General features: G+C 48.2%; 1 protein-coding gene across 3 annotated transcripts in view; it reads right to left on the bottom strand.

Annotated features, from left to right (window-relative positions):
- The window catches only part of FOXP1 (forkhead box P1), a 371,654-nt gene extending 348,982 nt beyond the window's left edge, over nt 1–22,672 (bottom strand). For 2 of the 3 annotated variants that reach the window (XM_066557819.1, XM_066557822.1), the window contains exon 1: nt 21,880–21,981. The gene's annotated coding sequence lies outside the window, so the exon portion shown is untranslated. Of the gene's footprint in view, nt 1–21,879; nt 21,982–22,658 lie in introns of those variants that run through there. The other variant, XM_066557818.1, reaches the window with a different exon arrangement.
- Nucleotides 22,673–24,968: the final 2,296 nt, after the last annotated feature.

The following is a 24,968-nucleotide window of genomic DNA, read 5'->3' as shown; positions in this document are numbered from 1 at the left end:
GAGAGAGAAATCAATCCAGCAATCCTTGTTGATTATACTCACAGTGATTATACTTGTGTTATGCCAACAGTATCTTCAGTCTTGAGATTGGAGATAACTTGACTGCCTCATGGATGAAACAAAGCCATGGGTTTTAAGCCACTAGAAAAGGGACAGTAGGCGTGGAAGGTGTTTTGGGGATGCAGGACAAGCAGAGCAGCTGGATGCTGGTGCTGACTGTAAAACCCCTCTGCTCCTACCTGAGGCAGAAAGCACAGCCCAAACTCTACTCAAACAATGCCTTCCATGAAAGCAGAGCAGTGAAGGCGAAGGACACAGCAGACCAGACCAGGGGCCACAAAATGAAGATGACAGTGTGCCAGAATGATCAGATCATGCTCTCATAGACCTGAGCAAAACAAAGCATTTTATGCAGCTTCAACATCTTTGCTGTGGGGACCTGCTGTGTACCCCAGGACAGCCAGTCCCTTGGAGCACAGCTGGGACCTGTCTGTGCCACCAGTGTGGGATGGACACAGCCCAGTGCCACCCAGCCCTTCTGCTCCTGCTTCTTCCAAGATGAGCAAAAAGGTAAGAACAACAAAACCCTCATCCCCACTTACCTCTCTGTGCAGCCAGGTGTTGGTAGAGTCACTAAACTTGTAAAATCTATTTTTTTCCTCCTAGATGAAGGCTTTACATTCTCATCAGTAAAGAAATGCCCAAGGTCTAGAGGGCTTGATCCAAGAGCTACCATCCCCCAGTCCTTACAGGAAGAATGTCCAACTTCCTAAATATTTGAATATATATTTTACAATATAAGTACATTGTGTGGGATGAGAGAGAACAGTCACCACATCACAGTTTGCTCAGCTGGATCCTGCCCAGCTGTGGGATCACCAGTGAGCAACAGATAAATTTCAGTCCTGTTCTGACATTGCTTCCTCCTGTTGCTTTTGGCGTGTTGCTTAACACCCAGCATGTCCAAGTTTCATCTCTTTATATATACATACATAGAGCTATGTATGCATACATACTGTAGAAATCATATTTATTCAACCTCCTACAATGTTCAAGAAAGCACTGAATTATGCTGAAGCAGTTGAAAGTGAGGAGCTCTATCAGAGATCAAGATCAGGAGCCTCGAGAGAACAAGCAGTGATTTCACATCAGCCCGCAGAGCTCTGGAGTGAGCAGCCATCTTCAGCCTTTGAAAATCAGCACCCTTTTGAGAGAGCTTAAAGACTGGTGAAAAAATACTCAAGATCTTTGGAGGGGAGAAAAAAAAATATATATATATATAATATATATGATCAGAAGACACCACAGCCAACCCAAAGCACTTATGGGCAAACCACTGATTTGCAATTCCAAACCACTTTTCCGCCCAAATCCTCCACTTACTACCTTATCTGATCTTCTCTGAGGGAATCCCCCAAACCATCTCGGCTTCAGAAAGGACCTCTCAAGCTGTGCTCTGAGCACTTCTCAGCACTGAAGGTTTGTGTAAAATGCTGACAAACTAACAGCACTTTTGTGCACTGTCGCCTTTTTTTGTAGGTTTTTTTTCTTGTTCTGGCAAGATTATCCTTACCAGGCAACCAGGCTCTGCTCTCTTAAAGGTTGCCATACCCCACACAGACACACACTTTTACTGGCCACATGTTAATATTAGCATAAATAAATTTTAAGGTGGACGTGATCTGTAGGAACACAGTGAGAAAAAAAAGCTGCTTTACTGATTTTCAATAAATGTTTTTAAGTCAGCAACCGTGGGCAGTTCTGCTAGGTGGCTCAAAACCAAGCATGTTCTGCCACAATGGAAAAAACATTGCTGAGGAACACCTCAGACCCACTGCATCACACCAACAGAGAGGTCATGGTGAAGCAGACTGAAGACATTGATCCTTTTTATTAGCAAAACGCCCTACATTAGATGACCTCAGCATTTCACAAGCATTATGTTTAAATCCTCCAGCAATCTCTTAACATGGCAACCTTTTCCCATTCCCACTTTGCAGACAGAAGCACAAAGACATGGAGGACATGCTGTAGCAATAGTCATGAAATAACAAACTCTCAAATTTCTGACGGCAAATTTAAATTTTCAGGCTTCACATTAATGCTCTTTGTCCAAACATCTTTTTGCTGAAATCAGTGGGAAAGTAAGAAGGCTCCCTCCCCTTGTTTTTCTGTCTTCTTGGAGGGAAAAAAAATTAAGAAAATACCTTAAATTTGGAATCAAAATCCTTTCAGCAAACAATTTTTGAGGAACATTGCATGGAAACCACACCTGTTTTAACTGGGGATGTCAAAAGCCCCCAAAAAAAGTGTCACAGAATAATGATGCTTTTTTTTGAACAATCAGTATCAGTCTGTTCCTGGCATTAATTTTGGAAATGGTATAGCTAATATGACAGCTATGATTTGGAGCCTTCAAAAGGCATAAGCTATTGGCATTTTAAATACATTACACACAAACACGCACGCACCCCTACACCCACACTAACTCTGCAGATTTGTTCTGCTCCTGTCTGCTGGCTCTTCTGCGTGTACTCCACAACAGATTGTTTCCTTCCCTCATCCCAGTTTTTTCCTAAGGGGGCTTTACATCAGGCACCCAAATAAAAAGGGTTCAAAGAGACCTGAACTACCACAGCACACAGCAGAAGGGATCCTCTGCAGCTCAATGGACACAATCAAGCCTTTCAATTAAACTATTACCCAAAAAGGTGTGGGTGGCTTATTACCAAAGCCAGCATTTATTTTAAAAAATGGAGAGTACCATTAGAAACACCTAATATAACTCTTATTAACTTATTTGAATCTAGTTGTGAGCACATTGGGTTTGTAAGTGTCTGCTAACATAGCATTCTGTTTGCCTAATTAAGTTTTCAGTAGGGGAAGCTATAGCTCTCACATTAATATAGGGAACTGAAAAAAAAATTACATATAAACCAACGCTGAGCTTGATTTACCTTTATTGTGTAAGGATTTGCTACGGGCTCTTCAACAACTGCTAACTAATTTTCCATCAAAAAGCACAATTGCTGTACAAATTCCCATTCCAGCCCAAGCCATGGGGATGATGGAGTTGCCCCAAATTATAAACCCTCCCCACAATCCCTACAGCACTTCCAGACCCTCTGGTTTTCCTCATCACTTTTTCCCTTTGCTAGTCCATATTCTGAACCTTGAGCTTATTCCCCCAGCCGTGCTGCTAAGCAGTAACGCTCTAGCTGGGGAGCATCAAGCGGAGGAAAATTACCATTAGCCAAAAAAAATTAATCTTAAGAGGCTTAAAAGAAATCTCAGGGAATCAACTCCGATCTCCATGACAAATAATTAGCAAAATAAAGATAAAATACTGAAGCATCTCAGCTTTCCGCTACATTCCAAAGCGGCTTATTTTCTCCCTAAATTTTACTCTTGATGCATTTAAAATGCTCGTTTGCAACTTCCAAAAAAAGAAGAGGGGGGGGAAAAAACCAAAAAGCAAACAAAGACAGAGTGTTTTGCCCGAAAACACAAGATTTCTGCCTGGCCAGTCCCTGTACCCAGCCCTGCTCCAAGCAGGGCCCCCAACCCACGCCCCACGAGACCTGCTCACGGGGCGAGCGCTCCTGGAACAGGCCCATATTACAGCATTAATATAATTTACAAAATGGTTAAAAATCAGAATGTTTTTCCTTCGTGAAAAATAACACACTTAATGCTTTTCATCTGGCACATAAAATTTACAATACCTCCAGGAACATTTTCTTTGGTTAAATCAACACTATTGGTACTTTTTTAGCCTATAAGCATATTACAGCCCCAGCTTTTTATGGGTTTTTTTGGTTGTTGTTTTCACCCATTGTAATAAACTTTTCAGAACCAGAAATGATCAACAATAAAAACCATTCCCATGTCAAACAATTTTAACTACTGCTTTTAAAACAATAATAAAAAAGGTGGGGTCGGGGCGGGGGGGGGGGGGGGGGGGAGAAGGATTGCCTTCAAACCTGACTCGTACAGCGACTATCTCGCTGCAATTAATATAAAGTAATCGTCTGCGCGGCCGAACCGGAGCGCTGTGCCCGGAATTGTTTCCATGCCGCTCGCACAGGCAGCCGCAGCAGATGTTGGCTGTTAAAGGGCGCAGACGACACAGTTCATGACTCCTCGGAGGCGGCTGCGCCACATCTGCAGCCCATGAAGGCTGCGGGAGCGCGGCAGACAGAGCGAGCAGCGGAGGCCGGGCCAAGCCAAACCGAGCCAAGCCGAGCCGAGCCGAGCCAAGCCGAGCCGAGCCAGCCCTCTTTCCGTGCTAAAAATAGAGGAGGTGTTTGTTTGGTGCGGGCCGGGCAGCGCCGCTGGAGCGGAGGGAGCATCCCGGGCTCACGGCGAGCGGCAGCCGCTGCCTCCGAGCGCCGCTCCGCACGCCCGCTCCTCATTAACTGGGCGGCGATCCAAGTTCATCTGGGCCCCGGAGAAAGGCAATGCTTGTGTTTAGACCGCACAATACTGACATAACATTAACAGATTTACATATGCAAAACTGTGAAGCAACAGGCATTCCCCCTCAATTGACCCACAGCTTGTAGTGGCTGCCGAGTTATTCCCTGCTTAGGCTCCGTAACCAAGTGGGCGTCATGCGACTACCATCTGGGTACCACTTATTTAAAGCTGGCAGTCTCTCTGTAATAGGCAAGCTGGCAATAAGCAGGAAGGGAATAAATTGCATCATTTAGTTAACATCCACTTGCTTTGCGGCTGTTAAAAACCCATGACTGAATAATAATTTGGTTATTTCTTTTGCCAGACAATGCTGTCAGCCAAAAGCGTACTACGCATGCTGCAAAACGTCAGCTTGCAAAATTTCCACGTTAAAAATAAATTAAAGAAATTTGCAGTATAATGCGAGCTAAGAAGTTTTTCTAATGCTAGCAACTCAAAAGCAATCGAGCTCTAAAAATAAATATGCACTACTGTAGTCACCAGATTCTGCTTTTCCCTAAAATCTTCTTTGTTTTTATCAGCCACCCACCCCAATCCATTAAATTCACCAAATATCACCAACCTGGCCCATTACAAGCACAGGAACTGGGGTTTGCTTGCAGGAATGCTCGTTAGATCCCAACACTTCTCCATTTCATCCTACCCACTGCCCTTCTCATCCTTTGCCTTAATTCGTAGATTTTATCATTTCCTTCAGTCTGACAACTGCTTTCACACAAATCAGTATCAAAGAAAGTGGCTGAAACCAGAGACCACTGAAATACAGCTAGAACGTAGTCTTTGTTAAAAAAACAAAAAAGGAGGAAACAAAGAGCTTTTGAAGTGGGTTTCTCTTTGGGGCTCTTTAGTTTGCAGAAAATTAAGTTACCAATAGTAATCAATTTTTTTTTTGTCCTAATTTGCTCGAAATACGGCCTATGCACACATATCTCAACATCCATCTCTGCTCAGGACTAAAGGAAAAGCCCATGCTGAGTGCATTTTTGTACTGCAGAGATAACAAGGCTCTGCATTATACAGTGGGAAAAGGCAGAAGAAACGTTTCTATTGGGATTAATGGCGAGGACGAGCCCAGAGAACAGTCCACAGGTAAAAGCATCTCAGCATCTCCACCTCCCACAAAACCAGGCTCGCTCCTCCCTCGTTACATTTTGAAGGGGCACCAGGGACTCTGGAGTGCAGAAACAAGACAACCAACAGAAAGTGGAAAGCTGAGTTCATTAGGAACTCACTTCCAGTGTCAGTAATGGAGAAGAGGATGGCAGAGCTGAGCTGGGCTGCCACACACCTCTCACGTCCCTGCAGCCTCCAGCGCCCACACTGGTATGGCACAGAAACCCCACACTGGGCATGGGGACACCGAAGGCAGATGGGGGACAGCTGTCCCTGTCCTCCCCATCCCCACCTTGTGTCCATGCAGGGCTGGGGCACCAGGGCAGAGCCCAACAGGCAGAGGTGCCAATGTCCACACCGTGCCATGCTGCTCGTGTGGATTCGGTACAGGTGACCCCTTCACAATCCAGCAGCCACACAGCACAGCCCTGGTGCCACAGGACCTTCAGCGCTCAATCTCAAAATCCTTCCTGAGCTAACACACGCAATTGTTCACTTCAAAAACAGAACCATTTGGAAAAGCAGCTTTTAACAGACTTCCACAGCACTGTGCAGCTCTTGCTGCTCCACCTGGGATGCTCAGGCAGGGAAACACAGGACCCATGGCCACCCACAGCACTGCACAAGGTGGGACCACCACTCTGGAATACAGCAGACCCAAGGGCCAGTGTAACAGCTTGCAGGCTTTACAGACAGGAACGAAAGTAAAATGGATGAAAAGGATTTTAGTTGGCACCAACCTGACAAGATAGTGTCTAATGAAGGGTGAGAGTAAAAAAGGGAACAGAAACCGAGGGCAGAGAGAAAAATCTGTCAAAGGAAGTGCGATGCCAGAAACTGCTCCAGGACCCCATGGCTGGATGCCAACTCAAAGCCTCCAAAAAAAAAATAAGGCTACAGAGCCCCTAAAACCTTCCTGATTAAAATATCTGTGCAGGCTGAGGTTTGTCAAGTCATACTTGTATTTGCTGTGCCTGCTCCACCACTCTCACCCAGAGGTCTCAACTTGGAGTACTCCTCTGGAGAGGAGACCCAAGGCATCCAGTAACTTTGGCAAGGAGAGACGTGCATCCCCTACAGCATTTGTGTAACTCAGAGAGTGTTTGAAGAGCTCTGCAGTACCAAGCCTTAGCACTGTTAATTGCATATACCATACCCAAGATCATCAACGTTGTCACCCATGTGGTACATTACTGTATGGTCAATCTCCCTAATTATTCTTGAGTTATTTTTTCCAGTAGATCTACAAAATTATCAGCATAAATCTCAAAACATTTACCAGTCAACAAACTCAGCACAACAGACATAAGCTTGGCCCTGACAAATAAAAAGACTAAGGAAAATGTATTTATTTGTAGCAAATGTCCTTTCCTATAACCATCAAATAGATTACAACTGCACTTCTTTCCTCGCACTGCACGCTGGGATCCAGGCATTTAACTAGCACACACTACAGTGCTGGATTAATCATAAATAGAATATATTTTTAAGTGCATTAATTATGTAACAGATGCTTCCAGGATTCCAATGGAGGTAATTTTTAAAATCCCAGTGTACAGTTTTATGAATCTGTGCCGTTTCAAGGTTGTTTTTAATTTGCACTCAATACTACACTTATTTAAAACCAAGAGGTAATCAACCACTGCCTAATTTTTAAATTTTTTTTTCAGTTCAGGCTGGAAGACATATCCAACACTGCTGCTGTTGGGACACCAATTGACAACAGAGGTTCCTCCCATTTCTTTGCCATGATGATGGGTCTGAATAACAAGCTGTGTGAATGCAAGAATTCTTCACTTGCCTTCTATTAATTTCTCCTCCTCAGACTCCTTTCTACCATTCAGAAGTCTTGGTCTCCTCCTGCACATTCCCACTCACGTAGCAGATGTGATTCAGTGCACACAGCACACTTGGAGGCCCTGACAGGGACAGTGGGGCACAGACAGGATGCTCAGGGTTTCCAAGCAGCCCTTTATTTATTGATGGAGTACCATGAACAGTTGGACTCAACGATCTTAGAGGTCTTTTCCAGCTTTAATGATCCAAATTCTATGAAATAACTCTCGTTGCTTTGAAAAATGGAATTAAATTGAGCTCACTTAGATTCTGCCATACTAGAGAAAAATGGGGTTTACCTTACTTACCTTGATAATAACAAAAATGGCATATCCAGCTCCTGGCTACAGCACTGTGGTGACAGGGACAGGGACCTGAGTGGGACAATAGAGATCTCAGCAGCCTTTGGATGGCTGCACTGGAGCACCCTGGGGCACAAGCACCACAGCCTCCATGTGTTGGATGAGAAGTTTGCTTTCCTTTCCATCTTTGCACATCTCACAACTCTTGGATCCAAGTCACACATCTCCTCACAGAGCTTCATCTCTGCATCTGTCTGCGATGCTTAATTTGTCATGACTTGGAGGGGCATTTTTCCAGGCGCTCACTGCATGTGCAGCCTGGGAAGTGGCAGAGCCCATTCCCTGATAACACTGGCTTGGGCTCCCCCTGCAACAAACCCTCCCTCTGGTCCAGGAGGTGAGGGGAAAATACAGGAGCACCCAGAGAAATTAAGGTTCCAATCAGATGTGGAGTTAACACATAAGAATGAGCAGTGAATAACCCTAATGCAAGGTGAGGGTTATTTAGGAGCATACAGTAATTGCACATGCAAAATATGGAACCTCAGCACATGGTGAAGAGAAAGGGTAAGGACAGGAAGGGTTCAGGACCACAGCTCTGCTCACCTGCACATCAGCTGCCCCCAGGGATATCCACACCTCAGGTAGGGCACAAACCAAGCAGGAACAAAGGGTGGGTAACAAGAATTTTATTCCTACTAAATATTTTATCCTGCCTGCCTTTCCAAAAATAAAGGTAATAATTAAAATTGAGGGCTAACACTTTGCTGCCTCACTTCACAGACCACATACTCCAATTCCTCAACACAGCAATGCAAAACCAGGCAGTGAACAGGCTGAAGTCAGCTGCAGAAGGCAAATGACTTTGTGCAACAACCAGGGAGGCCCCAGGGCAGGCAGCTGGGTGCTGGGCTGGGTCTCACTTCCCTGGAGGCCACAGTGTGCCTCCACCAGTGCCCAAGGACCCCAGTGACAGTGAAAGCCCCGTGGGCTCAGCCCTGGCCAGGGGGCACCCAGCCTCTCCTCACACCCCTGAGGACTCTACCTGCTCCAGCCTCCCCCTGAATTATCCATTGGCTCTGATGGGGAATGGAGAATGCTCAGCTCACCCCATCACCAGAGTCACACAGCAAGGCATGGGGGCAGTCAGGGACACCCTGCAGTGCTGCTCTGTGGTGCCAACCCCTCCCAAAACACTCTGCTGATCCCCCTGCATCGGAGCATAGGGACAGCAAGGGAAGGGAAGCTCTCAGGGACAAGAAGGTGCCTCCACATGAGGAGGGAGACCAGCCCTGAGCACACAGCAGGGTAGAGGGACCAGGTCCCTGCCAAACTGCAGCACGCCCTCGCTCCCGTAATCCCTGTGGCACGGGAATGCCAGCACCAGGCCAGGTTATCACAAGGTGATAAGGCCCGTGGGCTGTACCTGCTTGGCATGGCTGGAGCAAGGCTCCCTCGGGGCTCCCCCACTTTCACTTCCTATTAATGTGCACCTGCACCCATATCAAAAGCAGGAAAAGCACAAACTGTATTCAAAGCTTTACTCAAACCCCCACTGGAAGGCTGAGTTGATGCCAGTGCACGCCAACACCTGGGCTCACAAGCAGCCATGCTGGTGACACTGCCTGTGGCTGTCCCTGCACCGGAGCCACCACGGCCACCCACAGTCCCCAGACACCCCCGTGCCACACACACCCAGCACACCCATCCTGCACAGCACCCAGTGAGCACAGGGCATGGGACACACCTTTTTTGGGGTCAACCTGTTCCTGAGGTCTGGCCACCTCTTTCCTTATCAGCTTGGCTCTCTAACTCCACAGGCGCATGGCAGGCTGGCACAGCTTTAACTGAGTTTTATGTGCAGCTGCATTTGCTTATCACATAGATAAGTTATTATAAAAACAAGAAGAAACAGCAGCAGCCAGTAACCTGGGTATCTCAGTGCCCTCATCACAAATTCCCAGCCTCTGGACCAGCTCATCATCCACAGCTCACAGGGAAGAAGGAAAACCAAAGAATACACGATGCCAGGACATGCACAGTAACAACTTCAGTACCTGGCACTAAGGGAGCAGCATCACATTTACAATTAGGGGAAACCCACACTTGGCAGCTTTGGCAGGGTGGTCCCACCAGCAGGCACTGCTGGGAGCATGCCCCAGGGCAGCTGGGCATGGAAGGATGCTCTGCCCAGACTGAGAAGAGCACATCCAGACACAAAGCCTCTGGCAGAGGTCTCACATCACAGCAAACACTATCAAGTGGCCAAGGGGGTGGCCCTGGCCCCTTCAGACCCTCCTCTGATCTCCAGAACCCAATGAGGATGTTCCACTGGCAGAAAACATCTTTTCCCTGCTTAAGCTAGTTTTCCACTGATCCAGCTTCCTGTGCAGTCTCACCTCTGGTCAGCTGAAGCACAGGGGATGCAATGGGAAGCACACTGAGGGACAAGCTGAGATATCTGAATCTACTTAACTGCAAAGTGAACCAAGCCCTCACTCTCTACTGCACCGAGCACGCTGTCAAATAGTCAAATTGAAAGTAGCTTTCATCTGAGCAAAAACAAAGGAGGCAAAGGCTTTGCAAGGAAACAATTCTCACTTGACGCATGTCATGGAGTTGTGAGCGCGCCTGAGTCACGGCACACGTGTGGACCATTGTGAGATGTGTCCTCCTCCTCAATCTGCAGAGAGCACCACCAGGCAGAGGTTGAAACATGCGGAGGTGATTCAACACCGAGGAACAGAAACACTGAGACGTGCTGTTCCTAACACAGGGGCTGTACCTGACACCGCTTTTATTTACTCAGAAAAGTTTTCTGCCCTGTATGACCTTCCCCTGCCAACTTACCCACGTGTTAAGCAGAATCTCCATCCCACCCTGGATGGCTCAGTACAATCCAACAAATACTTCCAGTACAGGCAGACTTTTTTTTTTTCTTTCGGGCCTATGAAAAATATAAGTTGAAAACTTGAATATTATTTGTTACCTGACAAAGCATTATACTTTCTTTGTGCTTATGGCATCAACCAGGAAAGAAAAACCCACAAAGAAATGGAAGGGGAAAAAAATCTTCCTACCAGAATGTAAATATTTGTGCGTAGCAAGAACAAAGTATTGCCATGAAGCTTTCAATAAAGGATAACTGCAGGCCAAATTTTACCAGCAGATACAGGCACATAACTCCAGCTAAAGTTACTCAGAGCTGCCCAAGTTTCTGAGAGGCCAACTCAAGCAAACAGTGTTCATCTCCAGAAGGACTGTGAGTTCAGGAGCTGAGGCCACATTCCCTGCTCTTTTGAGAGAGGCAGACGAGATCTGTTTCATATCAGTGAAGAACTTCAGAGATGAGTCAAACCTGCAGGATTTGCTGCAATACTCGCTGCAAAAGAGGATGTGAGAACTGGCAAGTACGCTGTGTTTACTCACTGTGCCATCTAATTCTGGAAACTCGAGCTGAGATTCAGCGATCGAGCACGACTCCAAGGGGTGGTGGGAAGATCCTGGCCCTGTTACAAAGCCACTCGCTGGGCTAAACTGGTGGCATCTGCTCAAACAGGGCCATGGGCTGACCCAGACAGAGGTTCTGCAGCTGGCAAGAGGAGCCTCCCCAGGCCAGAGGCTGCACCACATCTGCCTCCAGCCCAGGGACAAGCGCACACGAGGAGCAGAGATGCTCTAAAAATCACGCACTGCTTCAGTTAATGACACAGATTTACTCTGGGTGTTAGCCTGTTTTGCTAAAAAAAGCCAAGCAGATTTTTTTTCCTTTTTTCCTGGTGCAAACTGTCCTTTATAGAGACTATTAATATCCCTCTTCCTTCAGTTTAAGCTCTACTTCTCTTCCTTGTTCTCCCACTGACTTAAAAGATAAGTTGCAAAACAAGATCTAATTTATCTCTATCTTTTGTCCTCATCCCTTCCCTCCTGTTACTGCCTGGACAGGCAGATTGCTCTGTAGGGAATCACTGCATGGAGCACACAGTTTATATTTGCCGCAACATTCACATTTTTAAGCAGAAAATGAAAGATTTTACCTAGTTTATACTAAACAGAACGCCTTTGGTTCTGGCCTCATGTAATTAATTCTGCACAAAGTAGTAACTTAGATAAAACACCTTGCTATAAGCAGCCACCTCAAACTGCTGTGAATATTCCTCAATATCAGACACCAGTGAAGGCAACAGCAGTGGATGGTGGCTGCCAGGAGGTTATGCTGAAACAAATGCATTTTTATTTTTCCCTTTAAATTACAAAAGATTATCATTTTACTCGGCAATGCCCCTTATTAAATTGAAACTCTCCACATCAGAATTAAACACATCCTATCTACTCAAAGTGAAGTGTATTATTTATCAGTAATATTTAATGACAAAAACCTGATAACTTTTCCCGATTATACCACTGATTTCCTCCAGTCATGCATCATTGGCTCTGCTGGTCATTAGCATTATCACAGTGCATAAACTCTGGCTTAGGCAGCAAGTTTGATAACAGAGCCAGACACCTATAGCTACCATTTTTCAGTTTGTTCAGATTTACTAGTTTACCTCTCTATGAGCGTGCCTCTATCTAATGGCATCGATTAAAATCCCTAAAAATCCTAGACAGTAAATTTCCATTTCCACGCAACACGCTTCTGCACACTCAGAATCCCTCAGTAAATATAAAGCACTTGCTGAAAAATCAGATTTCCCCTTCAACTGGCTGACGACCCTCTTCCTGAAAGACTATACTCCAGCCAATCTGAAAAATAAATAGGAAATATTTAGCCTTCTCTGACTGTTTAATGCCAGGAATATACTGGATAGGCTTAAGATATTTTAGTTTAATTCACAGGCAATGCTCCATTTTAACTTCTATGAAATAGTATTTTTGAATGCTGCAGATACTGGTTTTATAGAAGTGAAGAAAAAAAATCAGAACAGATAACATGGTACAAAATCAACTAAAATGTACCAAGATGGGTTTCTTCCATTCTCAGTTAAATCCTGTAAATAAAATGATGGATTAGAAAGGTTTCCTGAGCAAGACCATCATTCCTCACACTACTGGACTTCAGAAAACTTCAATAGGTAAAGCCAGAGAAAAACTTTAAAACACTTGTACAAACAATAATTTTGCTGCATACTTCTGACATTCCTCTTCCAAAGCCTTTTAGGTATCAAGTAATTTATCACTGAAAAATACATTTGCTCTTTTCCAAACCTACAATTCAGGAGCTTTACAAACTTTAAAATATATTTTCTGAACACACATACACAGGTATATCATTAAAAACTAACAAAAAACAAATTTATTACGAGCTATTTCAGAGCCACCTTCTCCCAGTACTCATTTAATTCCATGACAGCAGGATAGGGCCCTTGACAACTCTCTGATTAAAATTAATTACTAAAGCTGTTAAGACATTATTACTATTGCAAAACTTACTGTGAAAAATCTCTCATCTAAATCTGCTAATGCAGGTACAGGCCATGATGTTCTGCACAAACATCCAGAGAGATTCTTATATGTTACACACATGAATATTCTAAGACTTTATTATTTAGCCAAACTGATTTTCTTTTAATATTTTTTTTTTAAACTCAGTCCATCCAAGTGAGCTCCCATTATTCCAACAGGGGAATTTAGAGCCTAGGCCACATAACTTAACCTACATCTGCCTGTGTTATGGAAATACAACTATTTATGAAATTCACCCGAGGGGGAGGAATAATTTACAGTGCACTGATCAACAGTTTGCATGGTACTGTCTGAAGGAGCCCTGTTTGAGAAGGAGAGCTGTTATAAAAGCAGAAAGTATCAATACTAACACAATTGGTGCCACTGGGTTATGCTATTTGCCGGCCAGAATCCATCTCTTGCACAGAAAATTTCAGTTTGGGTGTAGTTTCAGTATCACTAACTGCAGTATTAGAGGTTGGGACCATTATACAAGAACCAGCAGCGATTTGATGAGGCTAATCCCAAATTCTGTGATTTGCTGAGGGAAAAATTGGATCGGACCCTGGCAGCGAGCTTGGGAGCACGGGATGCAGGAGCGCTCACACAGCCCCCTGCTCCTCTCCTCCAGGGGCTTCAAAATGGAACAGTGAAAAATACTGTCCCAAAAATACTGTCATTGTTCTCCTCTGCCCGCCTGCTGCTCTACCTGCACCTGCATCATCCCCAAAACACACTTCCCTAACTGAGAACAAGCAAATGTCAAAACCCTGGGCAGTCACATCCTCCCCTGGACCAAGCCAAACCCAGCTTCAATGTGCTCCAAACCCAGTGTCTGAAGCCACACCATGATGCCCCACAGCCCCCTGCACTGCACTGCTTTTAAGGGGATTTCTACCACAGGAGGATTTACAAGAGTGATTTTAATGGAATTTTTCTTTCCAGCGCAAGTATAAAACGTGGGAACGGGCTGGACGAGCTTCCCGAGCAGCTAACAGAGATTTGTCATGAGGTTCATGGAAGACAGAGTTCATGACTCACTGTCAGTGAGCTCACTATTACAACATAAAAACTATTATTAAAAATAAAAATGCAAGTACCAAAAGGAGCACTTGAAGAAGGTTTTAACTTCTTAATCCCAAACACAATACCCTTGAAATGAGGTTCGCAGCAGGCCCACTGGAAAAAAATCCATAAAAGACAATGTTGCTATCAAAAATCTATTGGAACAGCACATTTTCGTTGAAAACCTCCCTCCCTATTTCTGCTCCCTTGGTATTCCCAGAAGTTCCTTAGGAAGAGGTGTCTCACTCAAGCTCATCTCCCAGCTTTCCAGCAGCAGAAAAACATACACTTCACATTCACTGTGCAACACCAGGAAGATGCTTTTTAAAACTGACATGGGTTCCTAAAGAAATATCAGTTAATTACTTAATCCTCCTTAATGGAATGATCAACATCCTTTCAGCAAACAAGGCTGTGGTGATTTAACATTTTACTGCACTGGGAGAATTTACCCCGCTCCTCTCCCGTCTGCTGCGACCGCTGGTTTCTTTAGAATCAGTTCCATTTATTCACTTCTGCAGAGCAGCCCCTGCACCCAGGCAAGGAAAAAAACCAATAGACAAAAATCTGCCTCGATGTTATTCTGCCAAGGCCTGACCTCCAGACTGACAGAAAGGCAGGTGGCCTGGACACCCAGGAAATCAAGGTACGAGGCAGCACAGAGCAACAAGCCCCAGCGTGAGCCTGGAACAACTTCATCAGCATCCCAGGAGCACCACTTCAAAAGGAGCTGGGGAGGGACGTTTGAATCCCAGCTCAGACAGCTCCTGAATCCCTGAGAACCCCGTGGCTGTCGTTCTGGCAAGAACAAAAGTCCTTTCAGGGCTCCACTGCTCGCTGCAACCAGACCCAGGCTCAGACAGAATTCTGCAGGCAAGTGTTGTGCAAGAAAGGGAATTCAGCATCGATTTTTGTGATCAGATGTTTAGTGGCTGCTCTGAACACTCCAGCAATCCCCCCTCACCATTTTATCTTCCTTTATCACAAGCTTTTTAATAGAGACATGACATTCTGCTTACTGCTGGGCTCTCTCTATTTATCTCTCTCTTAACAACGCTTTGGCATCATCGGCTCCGCTATCTAAATCAGCAATAGTGCATGTCCGGTCACATAAAACCAGAGAGGGCTTCCCGAGATGCCTTGGGAACTCTGACTACTCCGGTTTACTGATGTGTTAATATGCCCCATCCACTAATTAATGAACAAACAGCTTAGCCAGGGAGCTGGGGGAGGGACACCAACACGAAGACTGTGGAGAGCCCAAGGAAAGACACTTGACCCTAATTGTTAGCAACAAGATGACAAGACTGATCGGGAAGTACAGCTAAAACTCAGATCCAACATGAAAGGAAATGTCTGGCGAAGAGGGGAAAACTAACGATGCCATTGGAGGCTGCAGCCAACCTGCCGCACTGTGCCACCTTCTGTCGGGCTGTCAGCACTCAGTGCCCAGCACCTGGCCCGGGCTCCTCAGCACCACGCTCCCATCACATCCCTCTCTCCATGCCCAAATCCTCATCCTCCTCCTGTGACCCTGCAGCTCCAGGGTGTACACTCCAGCCAGGAAAAACTGGAGTTTGTCCCAACCCATGACGGGGTGGTGAGAAAGCGCGGCTCACGCTGCACCTTCCCAGCAAAACCACCTGCAGAATTCCAGCCAGTGGGTTTTAAGAAGGGCCAAAGTCTGGCTGAAGTTTCAGACAGGCCCAGTTTTACCTGGGGCAAAACATTCTTCATCTTAAAAACAGCCTGGACCACATACCACAGCAGATATGCCTGTAGATGCACCAGCAAGAGGGTGCTGTGCCCTGTGTGCACTTTGGGAAACACGTCCATATAGAGTTCAAACCCTTGGAAAAAAGGTTGCAAACTCTTTCTACCTGAAAAATCAATTCAACTGAGAGTCAGAACAGTGCAGGAGATGCTGCAGCACCATGCTCTGGGACACAAACCCAGGAGAAAGTTGATTCACAGATGGCACATCCAGCGCCGACACACCGCACACTGCAGAGCCCCAGTTTTCAGTGCCAGTTTCTTAATTTCAGTGTCCATTTTTTAAATTCAGTGCCTCTGAATTAAACTAACTTAGTGAGGAAACAGGTTCTCCTAATAAAAACACACCAGCGAAAAGCACTGTACAGACAGCACCATTAGCAGTAAACAATACACGGGAGAATCATCCCAATAAAACATTCTGGGTATTTCTTTGTGTTGCTTTCTGAGACCATTGCAACTGGATGGGAAACTGGAAGGGAAAAAAGTCCACAATTATTTTCAGAATAGCACTCCCAGAAACACTGTAGCCTATCAGATCTATGTAAATATTTTATGATATGGGTTCCATTTCAGTAGATCTGTCAAGATATTTACAGGGCTTGACAGTATTTCTGCCTTTAATTAAATTTTCACACACATACTTTAATGTAATTTAAATAGATTATTAGTTGTCAGAATATAGTATAAATTTTGTTTACGATTTAGTTACTTTAAGTACTCACATTGAGGAAACTCATTTAACCCCCTGACTGAGGAGCATTAAGAGTTGAGATGAGACTTCTAAAGAGCTTCTACTGCCCTTTGCACTCTTGCAATAATCTTAAATTACTACAACTTAATTGCAATTTCAAGGCACTAAAATGGAGATGCTTTAAAAACAGCACCAGGAGGGTCAATGAGAGGAGAAAAATTATTTAGTCCTCCTCAGGTGCCTCTTAGGGAGAAACTGATTTTGCCCATGCTCTTCTCTTTGCCCGTTTTCCATAGAATCCCGTCTTCATTTGCAGAATGACGCGGAACAAAAAGTCATCAAGATTATTCTGGATACTTGCCACATCCAAACAGCCATTAGACATAAGCCTGCTCACTTGCATGCATGGAAGAGACCCGTGCCAGGAGAACAGAAAGACAAAACCCTAGAGCACATTTGCAGAGAAGGCTGCACACGAACAGAGCCAGCAGCTTCTCTGACTTGGGAGCTCCAGTGCTGGAGTAAGGAAAAAGAGCACGTGTTAAACCAGTCCAGAAATCCCAACCAACAAATAAATGATCTCCGCAAAACAGCACAACCGATTCCTCTACAGCACAAAATAAATCTTTTTAACCTAAAGGACTACAGCGATCCCACAATTAAGTTTCTCCTCTAAGGACTGCATGGTTTATTCCATGCTGGTTTTTCCCCCCCTCTCTCTACACTGGCATCACCTTGTTACCTGCAGGAGCTGCAATTCCCAGCACAGCGAGCTGCGGGGATCGAACCGCGCAGCGAGCAGGCTGCGAGCAGCGCTTCTGTCAGCGCAAAACCAACCACTTCTAGCAACCACGAGATCTTCTCCGTCTCTTCTTGCAACGAGACACTTCACAAGGCTCTGGCCAACAGACAAACAATCAGACTCACGATTTGAACACCGCTGCGCCTCAGCACGGCCGGCGCAGACGCGCGTCCTCGGTGGCACGACGTTAAGGGCTCCCAGCCTGGCCATACCTTTCGAAGCTCTGGAATAAAGTTTGCTTGCCAGGACCTCTAAGAACGGTCTCAAAGACGCTGCTGATCTCTAGTGCACAGCGTCTCTGAATTCCACCTAGCAAATGCTTTCTGGCTTCTCCTGCATATCACATCTCTGCCGAAGCGCTCGCCGGGTGTGAAAACACGCTACTATACGTGGAGGGAGGGGGAGAAAAAGTTTCAGTGATACCAGTTAGTGGCACAGACCAAAAGCCAAAGGCAGCGACATCAGCAGAAGCCCCAGTTGATGCCAGCACACTCTGGATCAGGCCCAGGGTGGCCGACTGCACCCTCAGCTCATCCCTGGGGACACAGAGACCACGCCATGCCCACGAGCCATGTTCAGAGCAGGGTGCCACCGTGTCCCCATGCTGCTGACCACCCCCTGGGCATCCCCTCCAGCCACCAGCCCCTTCCCACCTGCTTCCCCAGCAGAGGCTCGCAGGGAAAAGCTCTGACAGCAAGGCTCATCTGAGGAATAATTAAAATGCACTATTTAATTCAGCTTAAATACGGACAGCAAACAAAACCCTCGTGCACCCGAGCCCTGCAGAGCCTGATCCCGCTCCCCCTGCAGTGGGAACCCCAGGGAAAGCTCCCTCCCAGGCACCCTGTCCCTGCACACACGATGCTGGATGTGCTGGGAAGGGCAGGAGAGGCCTGAACAAACGCTGCAACTCCAAAAGACACCCAGCTACCTGCAAAAACCCCACCGAGCCTTCTTCAGCCCTGGCTCAGCTGCATAAAAATATTTCAGCTCAGTGCCTTGAAGTTGCAATTAAATTGTAGTAATTTAAGATTATCACAAGAGCAAAGGGCAGCAGCAGCTCTTCAGCAGACTCCTCTCACCACTTAATGCTCCTCAGTCTTGGGGTTAAATGAGCTTCTTTAGTATAAGTACCTTAAAGCAAGTGAATCGTAAACAAAATTTATACTATTTTCTGACAGCATATAATCTATTTAAATTTATTAAAGCTTCTTGGAGAAAATTTAAGATGACAGAAGTATCATTATGCCCCATAAATAACCGGACAGCCTTGCTGAAATAACTGTATTTTACATACAAATCCTACATATGTGTGCACATATGTTATTTCATTTGATACACAAATACATGCTCAACGGATATTTCACAAAAGGAACTGTGTTATCCAGTTCAATCTCTCAATATAAATGACCACAAGAGGTACGAATACTAAACACTAGGTACATTCCATAGATTTACCTTTTTACTATCAGCCTTTTTCGTAATTTTTACAGTGCTATGAAACAGGAGTAATTCAGGAGCTACAAATGCTTACAGTGTATCACATCAAGGATGATAATGCGAATTTTAGCTCTGAAAAAAGGTGATCCGCTCCATGAGAAACGCACACTGCGGCGTATGCTGCACGGTAATGCCCGATGCACAATTCCCTGCTCAACTTCCCTGCTCCTTCTCCTACCAGGGCAAAACCCAGCTGTGTTACGGTTACTGGTGGAACTGATTTAAGTAGAAAATGTTTATAGATGTTAAAAAACATTACACATTACGCAAAATGGCTTAATAGCATACATGTGCATGTTTAATGCACATAGTTTTTATTGTCTAATTAAAATATATACCATAAAAAAATCTTTACAGGCTTTAGAGTAAGTTATGCAGGACAGTTATGAAACCTTACCTTACAGAAAGTATAAAGTAGTTATTGTGAGATCTGCACTGCTAATTAAAAAAATGCTTATGCAAAAAGATTTAGGATTTCTTAATTCTTCAGCAGATGTGCACTTGGTCTGCCTCCTGATTAATACACATTAGGGTAACAGCCTCTTACTTGGATTTTTTTAAAAATTGATATTTCCATTGTTTTAGAATACTTTAAAGGAAAGAAAGTGACACATATTTAAAGTTTGAGTTCAAGTGTTTGAATACAAACATGAAACTGTCACACAACAAAACTAACCTCATTCCCCTGGTTCATTTCAATTAGTACCTAAATCCTAACTGTTTATTGAAGTAAAATCAAGTGCCTATTAATACTCTTTACTCATATTTCCATGAAAAACTACACAGTAACAGTCTCTGTGATACAGCCATGAAGACACATTACACACAGTCTTACAAAAATCCCCGTGTATCAAAACCAAGGTCCATCCTGACTGCTTGGCAACATGTTTGAAGGAAAGATATTACAAGTTTTCCAAACTCTAGGAATGCAGTCATCCAATATACAGTGCTTAATCAGAACCAAACTCCTCTATTATACACCAACACAGAACTTACACACAGAGAGAAAAAAACCAAATCCTCGTTTCCTTACAATTCAGCGATCCAGAAATAAAAGCTGAATTCCACAGAACTTTTAGGTTTTTCTGCATTGCACTAATTTAATGCCTTCTTCTCTGCTGCTCTAGACAGAGTAAACATAATCAAATCCTAAGCCCCTCTTAAAGTGTAAAAATGCACTTCTAACCATCATCACTTTAAAAAAAACAAACAAACCCCAAACCCCAGCCCATGCACAAAAAACTAACTTTGCAATCAAAATCGTAAGCAACAGAAAGCCTTGTTTGAAACACTAGTTATTTTTTCTCAGAGTTATCCTTTGGTTTCACAACAAAGATCAGCATTTGTAATGGTCCATTTCTGCATAAGTGAACATATAGCCTTGCTGCCTGATCGAATAGTCCAGAGCTTTCAGTGAGGCAGCTCCTGACAACAGCCCAGCAGCAGCTTTGTTTGATCTCTCCTGCCTTCCTTAATCTGGGTTGTCAAGGTTCACTTGTTGGAGGCTGTTTACTTTACTTTTTCCAGAAAAAAAAAAAAAAAGTGATTTTTTTTTTCCTGTCTCTCATACAATGACTAATCCAAAGACTAAGGGGGAAGAATGCTGCCAATGCAAGATGTTAAAGCTACAATACCTTTTTGCAATGAGATTTTAGCCGACACCTTTTGAATGGTAACTAGTGGAGAGCTTCCTCCCCCAGTGCCCTGGTCCATTCAATATGGTTGGGAGATAGTTCAAACAAAATGTGCAGGGGAAAAGCTTCAGAGGAGAGAAGTTGAAAGGAGTAGCCCCAATTTCCCTGTCTTCCCCCAAATCTAGTTGCCGAGATGCACGGTACCTCCTTGCCCACACTCGCTTCTCTGGGAACTTGAGTTATTTCAGGCTCTCTCAAACTTACAAAACATAAGAGCTTCTCAGCAGTAACAAAAACTGTAAAAATAATATTAAACCGAGCAAAATGCATGTTTTCCAAAATATTAAAGTAAACTGTGGATTACCAGCACAGGCAAAAAAGTTTCTTCGATGACACGCTTGCAACTTTGTCTAATTAAGCAGCTGTCACTAGTGACATCAACATTTGGTCAAATCAGGTAAAATCCAAGTTTAGAAAAACTGTATAGAAAGCAAACACAGTTTAGAGAACTGTTTTAATATTTAGAACCATCCAGCACCCCAGAAATCAGCAGGCTATACAGTGTAGACGACATGCTACGAGCAGTACACATCCATTACTCACTCCGAGAACAGTTACTAAAAATGAAACCTTAAACTTCTGAGCACAGAAGTTGGGCTCCAGCTTCTCTACAGAAGCGGCTCGGAGAGCGCTCGCAGGCGGCAGATGCCTCGGGTAGGGACGGGAGGGCTGCGCGCTGCCGCCGCTGCCGGGCTTAGAGGGAACCGGGGGGAAAAGGACGGGGAAAAAGGAAAAAAAAACAAAAAAAGTAATCTCGCTCCGCTTGGCTCACTCAAAGCAAAAACACGCAATTAAAATCATTACAGCGAAGTGGCAGCAGAAGAGTCGCTGAAAGCGCGGCGCTCCGCAGCCCGCCCGGCGATGCTCTCCGCGCCGGGGCCGCGCGGTCATTAATAGTGACCGGGCGGTGCGGAGGGGGCTGCGCTGCGCCCCGCGGGGCCCTGCCCGCGCAGCTGCCCGCGCCCCGCTCGCTGGGCTGGTTTGGGTTTTTGTTATTTTTTTTCTTTTTTTTTTTTTTTTCCAGGAAAGAAAGGAACCCACAAACCGGCGGGGCGGGGGTGGGGAGGAGGGAGGCGCGGACACGCCGCTCGGCCGCCGGCAGCGCGCACCCCTCCGCTGCCCGGGGACGCGGCCGCGCAGCGCGGGCCGGCAGGTGCGCGGGGCGGCCCTACTTACCGGGCACCGGCGGCGGCTCCGCGGCGCGCAGCGAGCCGCGGCTCCGTCCCGAGGCTCCGCACCGCGGGGCTGCGCGGGAGGGGGACGTGCGCACACACACGCGCGTGAAGGATGCGCGGTCCGCACCCGCGCAGTGAGAAGTTGCGCCGGGCTGAGCCGGGGAGGCGCGGGTGTTTATTCAAACACTTCGTTTCAATAAAAAAAAAAAAAAAAAAGAAAAGAAATGGGGGGGATGGGCGCAACGCGTCCCAGGGACCCGCGGTGGGGGCGGATGCGCTGCGCGGAGCTCCGCGCCTGCGGAAGGGGCTGCGCGGGCGTAAAGCCGCAACAGGTGCTCGGGGAAGGGGGAACGGGCAGCCGGGCACAGCGCGGGGGGGGGGGGGGGGGGGGCGCGGCCCCACCGCAACTTCTTGCCCCGAGTGCAGAAGTTGGGGCGTACGCGCCCGTTGCGCGGCGGCGCGGAGGGACCCGGCGGAAAACACGCGGAAAGCGCGAGCGGGGATGGGAGGGGGGCGGGACGCGCCGCATCCCACCACGGCGGGGAGTGCGCGCAGCGCGGGGCGGGGGGGAAGTTTCCAAAGTGGGCGGGGAGGGGGTGCGGACGGCCCCGCAGCCCGGGGAGGGGGCTCCGCATCCGCGCACCGCCGCCCCACATCCCCCCACCCTCCCGGTACCGCGGCGGCGGTCGGGGAGGGGCGGCCGGGCACGTGGGGCCGGCGGGGGGAAAAGTGCAACAGCCCCGGAGGAGCGGGGAAAGTGTCGGGGGGCGCCGGACTCACCCGCAGGACTCGGCCCTGCCGCTGCCCAGCACGGCGCGGCCGCGGCGCGGGCGGGCGGCGGCGCGGAGCGGCGCGGGGCTGCCTCCGTCCCGTCCCTCCCTCCCGTCCCTCCGGCACGCCGAGCCCGGGCGGCGCGGCGGCGTGCTCCGCCGCTCGGTAAATAACAATAGAGCCCTCCGCCCGGCGCCGCGCCCGCGGGCCCCGCACGCCGCCCCGCCGCGCCCCCGCCCCGCGCCGCCCCGCGCCCCCTCCCCGCCCCGCGCAGCCCCGCGCGGGCGGGCCGGGGGCGGCCCGCGACACCCCCGCGGAGGGAGATGTTGTTATTTTTTGCTGTTGTCAGTCTCTGACGTCACATCCACCTGCTGGGTAAACAAGGCTCGGCGCAAGGGAAAAATAATAATAAAAAAAAATAAAATAATAGAAGCGGGGGGTGAAGCGCGCAGGGGGTGAAGGGCGAGAGCCCCGCAGGCGCGGAGCTCCGCGGAGGACGGCCGGGGGGGCGGGGGGGGGCCGGGCCGGGGGAGGCGGGGCGGCCCCACGGGGAAGCGAAAGTGGCGGTGGAGCGCGGTGCGCAGCGCTGCGCATCCCTGCGCACCCCTCCGCACCCCGAGGGACAGCCCCGCGCCCGGGCCGGGGCCGCTCCGTCGGCGGGGGCGCAGCGCTGCGCACCCCTACCAACTTTTCTGCAGCCGCGCGGGGGGCAGCGGGGCATCAGGCCAGCGGAGCTGAGGGATGCGGTGGATCCCGGACTGCCCTCCGCGGGTACCCGCGGAGCCGCCTTACCTGCGCGGAGCGGCGAGGCGGGCGCTGCCCGCGTTCCCCCCGCAGCACCCGCCGCTGTGGGCGCAAACACCGCTTAGACACACTGCGCGGGTGCGCAGCGGCGCGCACCGGCCGCTGAGCGGGACTGACCGTCCCGGGGACGGGGCTGGGTGCCCGCCCGGAGCCGCTCCGCGGGAGTGGGTCCGCATCTCGGTGGGTGCGCGGAGCGGCAGCGCTCCGGCCGCGCCGTCAGGGCCCCCGAGGAGAGGGGTGGCAGCGCCTGCGGGGAGAACGCGAGACCGGGGGAGAGCCGGGACCACCCGGCTGCCCCAGCCCTGCGGCTCCGGCACTCGCGCACCGCGAATTTTAACAGCACTGATGGCCTTAGCGCGGATTTGGAACCTCAGCGGCGCGGGGGCTCCCGTGACGGCGGCCGGAGCGGGCGAGGGGAGCGGCCCCGCCGGGCAGCCCCTCGCCCTGCCCTGCCGGGACCCCAGCCCGCTGCCGGCAGCACCGCGGCGCCCACGGGACGGGGCTCGGGCGTCGGGCGCCCCGCGGGGATGGAGCGCGTCCTGCCCGGCGCTGCGGGCGGGAGTCAGCGGGCGGCCGCGAAGTTACCGAGCGACGGACCGACTCGTTCGGGGAAAAAACTCTTTCCTTGACCCGCCCGGCTTTCTTCCCTCCCTGTTTTTTGGGCGATCGCGTGTGGCTGCCCGCAGGCCTGACCCGGGGCCGGGGGCGATAGTTTCACACACTGTCAGGAGCGGTACCACGGGAGCCCCGCGCTGAGCCCACCCTCTCCCCTAGTCCCGGTGCCCGCTCCCCGTCCTCGGCCCGGCCCCGGCGGCTCCGGCAGCAGCGCCGGGCCCGCGGCGCCACCTCCCGGCAGAACGGCGGGAGCCGCGCTGGCAGCAATTAAGACCTGGAATTACCCTAATAGCGAAGTACTTATGCGTAATTCATTATATTTTAAATAATTGAGAGAGGAAAATCGCTGCAAATAAATATTTGCGGAGGTGATGCTCGCGCCGCTGCCGGAGCGGTGCGCTCAGACCGGCGGGGAGCGCTCGGGGCCGGGAACGGGCGAGAGCCGGGAGCGGAGCGTTCAGCATCCCGCTTCTGCAGCCCCGGTACCGCAGGAGACACCGGGGTTCGTGTCACCTGGCGGGACCACCAGCTTTAAAAGCGAGCATCATCTCGTTATATCTTTTAGTTCATCTGTTTCTTCAGTAGGAAGAAAAAGGAGCTAAACCTGTTAAAATAGCATTTTTTGAACGCTCTCCCCTATACCGCTAAGAAACAATACTTGTTTTACATTTCATCCTCGAATAAATGCTTATTGGCTACTTCTTCATCTCCTGTTTTTAACTTCACACATCCAAACCAGTATATCAACTCTGTAAAACATGATTAATTCCACAGACAGTACCAGCGGTGGGACTTCTCCCTCCCCTTTTGCCTATGTAGCTGCTAATTGTGCTTGAATTGTTTACTGCTGTATTGTTTTACAAGTGCCTGGAGAAAGATGCTTGATATTCCCACCACCGG

Source organism: Molothrus aeneus, chromosome 12 (assembly GCF_037042795.1).
Source record: "Molothrus aeneus isolate 106 chromosome 12, BPBGC_Maene_1.0, whole genome shotgun sequence".
In the NCBI taxonomy this organism is placed as follows: Eukaryota; Metazoa; Chordata; class Aves; order Passeriformes; family Icteridae; genus Molothrus; species Molothrus aeneus.
This window is presented reverse-complemented; position numbering and strand designations above follow the sequence as displayed.